The following is a 3085-nucleotide window of genomic DNA, read 5'->3' on the forward strand; positions in this document are numbered from 1 at the left end:
GGCCCATGTCCCCTCTCCATACTCTTTGGGTAGCCCCAACCCGACCCCCATCCCTGGATGGGCCACACAGCAGTGGTATAGTGGAGAGAGACATTTCATTGCAGGGGCTGGGGAAAGAGGAGTCTGGGAAAGAGCTTCCCAGAGAATAGGACTTTGCTGTTGGGTTTTGAAGGATGAGTAGAAGTTTGCTAGGAATAGGTGGAGTGGAGGGGAATGAACATTCCAGAGAAAATTGTGTTTGCTCCCTACTATATACCCCAGAGCCTAGGACAATGCCTAACACAAAGAAAGTCTTGAAAAATACTTGTCATATGAATAAAAAAAAATGTTGATGGGAACTGCTGGTGTTTGGGGGATACTGGGGAAGGGGAGCACTAGACTTGAGAGAGGAAGTCTGGATAAGTGGGGGGCACATAATTGGCTGGAGCCATGGTGTCCGAGGAAGGATTTATTTACTTCACATATTAAGCACCTACTGTGTAGGGACTGGGAGTAGCTCACAGTCAAATTATAAACCAGGACAAAACCTGTAAGTGGGAATCAGCTAGGCGATAAAAGGAGGAAACAGCACATGCAGGAACTAGGAGTGGATGTAACTAGTGACAAGACTGGAGACTAGAGGGAGGCTGGCAGAGGTAGACTGGCTAAGGCTTTGCAGACTATGCAAGATTTCCTCCCAAAAGCCAGAAAGAGCCTTCAAAGGTTTTTTTCACTGGGGTGGGACAACGTGCTCAGATTGTATTTTGAAAAGGTCACTCTGACCACAAAGCTAAGTGGATGCAGGGGGACCAGAGCAGAAGCTGCTGCAGTGTCAGCTGGGAAACTATGGTGTGGACACCTGTGGCAGTGACAGGGCTGGGAGAAGTTAACTTGGGAGAGATTTAGGAGGTCTGATGGGCAGGACTAGGGATCACTCAGACCATCCTGAGGCAGGGAGGGTTGAGGAAGAGATACCACAGGAATGTCCCACTTCCACCAGCGCCTCAGGCTGGCTTCCTCCAGAAGCCCCAAGATGAAGAATCAATCCACTACACACAGCTGATTTGGGAGGTAAGGGAAGTGGGGAAGAGCCATAAAGAGCTGTCCCTGCTGCAGTAGGTCTGCCCAGGTGAAAGTGAAGAGGCCTTTTGGGTTTCAGAATATGAGGAGGATGAATGAGTGAAGCCACCTGGAAGTGAAACCTCCAGGTCAAGCCATCCTAGCTGATGCACACAGAACTGAGGGGAACCTCCTGACTGAACCCTGGCCAGACTGCAGGTCTGCAAGCTGGATAAATGACTTGAGGTCTCAGTTTTGGGGTGTTTTGTTACAGAGCATTGGCTAAGCAAAATATCAGAGTTTTTAGATTTCATTTCAGGACCTGGGCGTTAAGGCATAGGGCTCATGCTTTAACAGCTGTTCTGGTGACTCTGGCATCAGAGTTGAGCCCTCTTAAGAAGAGGTAACAATCCCCATGAGGCAGACTGGAAAGAGTTAGGGGTGGCAGGAGAGTCAGACCCTGCTGTGTCCCCCAGACTCTGGCATCAGAGTTGAGCCCTCTTAAGAAGAGGTAACAATCCCCATGAGGCAGACTGGAAAGAGTTAGGGGTGGCAGGAGAGTCAGACCCTGCTGTGTCCCCCAGACTCTTCCTGTTGGGCCTCCCTACCTGAGCCAAGACCTAGAGAAACAGGAACTCCAGGTTGGTGTGGGGAGATCCAAAGAAGGACTGAGCCCCAGGGTTTACAGCCTACCATGGAGTGAGAACAACACAGGATAAATGTCTGGGTGACCTGGTAGCCTGAGACAACTGGTGAAAGCTTGGGATCCCAGAGTAGCGAGATGCACCATAACTGCATGCTGAAAAATAATGGGAAGGACTTTATCATTGCTCCTATGTGGGACAGGGGGTTGGGCTTGGCCAGGTTCCAGTGTCCACATACACACCACCCTGGTCTTCCCTTGCACAGAGGTGCCTCCTTCTGCCCAGAATCCTCCAAACTCTTCAAAAACTCTTGGGTTGATAGTTAAAGGCCCAGGCTGTGGACCCAGAAAGGCCTATGTTCAAATTCCACATATGTATGCTGGTTTGCTGTGTGGCCTTTTGCAAGTGACCAGGCAGGGGGCTTGGGGATAGTGCCCAGGGTTCCAAAATTCCCCATTCCGCAGACTCTGATGTTTTGACTTTGTCAAATGGCTACACAACAACCTCCACCTCCCAACAGGGACTGGTAGGACCCTCAGTTTACAGATGCAGAAACTGAAACCCAGACTCAGGATCAGCAATCCTCTGCCTTATATGACTTCAATTCATCCTCACAACTATCATATGAGGTGGGTACTAATGTTCCTCCCACTTTACAGACCAGAAGACTGAGGTTCAGAAAGGGAAGTCACTTGCCCAAGGTCATACAGCCTGTCAGGAGGTCAAAAGTCAAATCCAGAGTCTATGCTTATGCCCCAAAACACTATGGGTGGGGAGGGGAGACACACTGGCTAAGAGCAGAACGGCCAGGGAGTTGAGGTTGAAGGCAGACGCAGAGATCAGATCGTGAAACTTAATATGCATATTATTGCAGTGAAAACCTGAGAAGTGTGCTGGAAAGAAGTGAACTGAAATTAGAAAAAAACAAAACAAAACGTGGAAGCACCAGCTTGGGTAAAGGTAAAGGCCAGGAGGTATGACAGGGTATGTCTGCAGACCTGATAGTGTCAGGGGGCGAGTCTAAGGCTCAGTGTTCACGAAAAAGGGCAGAAAAGGTCTTCAAGAAAGGCTCTGAACGCCAAGCAAAGCAGATGAACAAGGCTGGGCAGAAACCACTATCTATGGACCCGCCCCTGCGCACCCTGAATCGCTACGTCTTTGATCGCGCCGAGAACCCTGACGCACGCTTCAAAAACTTTGAATTGTCTCTAGTAATAATCTATAGTTTTGCCTTATCCGTGAGCCACTTGTCCCTTTTAGTTTTCGGGCGTTCGCGAAAGACCTGCCCCCAACCCCATCTCCAAAAACTAAGCCAAACCCGAAGCATCCCCCGACTGCGCATGCACCCACCGCCACCCGGACGTGACTCGTGGAACGTCCGCTCCCGGCAGCGGTGGGGTGGG

Source organism: Artibeus jamaicensis, unplaced genomic scaffold (genome assembly GCF_021234435.1).
Source record: "Artibeus jamaicensis isolate MK-2021 breed Jamaican fruit bat unplaced genomic scaffold, CSHL_Jam_final contig_419, whole genome shotgun sequence".
Taxonomy (NCBI): domain Eukaryota; kingdom Metazoa; phylum Chordata; class Mammalia; order Chiroptera; family Phyllostomidae; genus Artibeus; species Artibeus jamaicensis.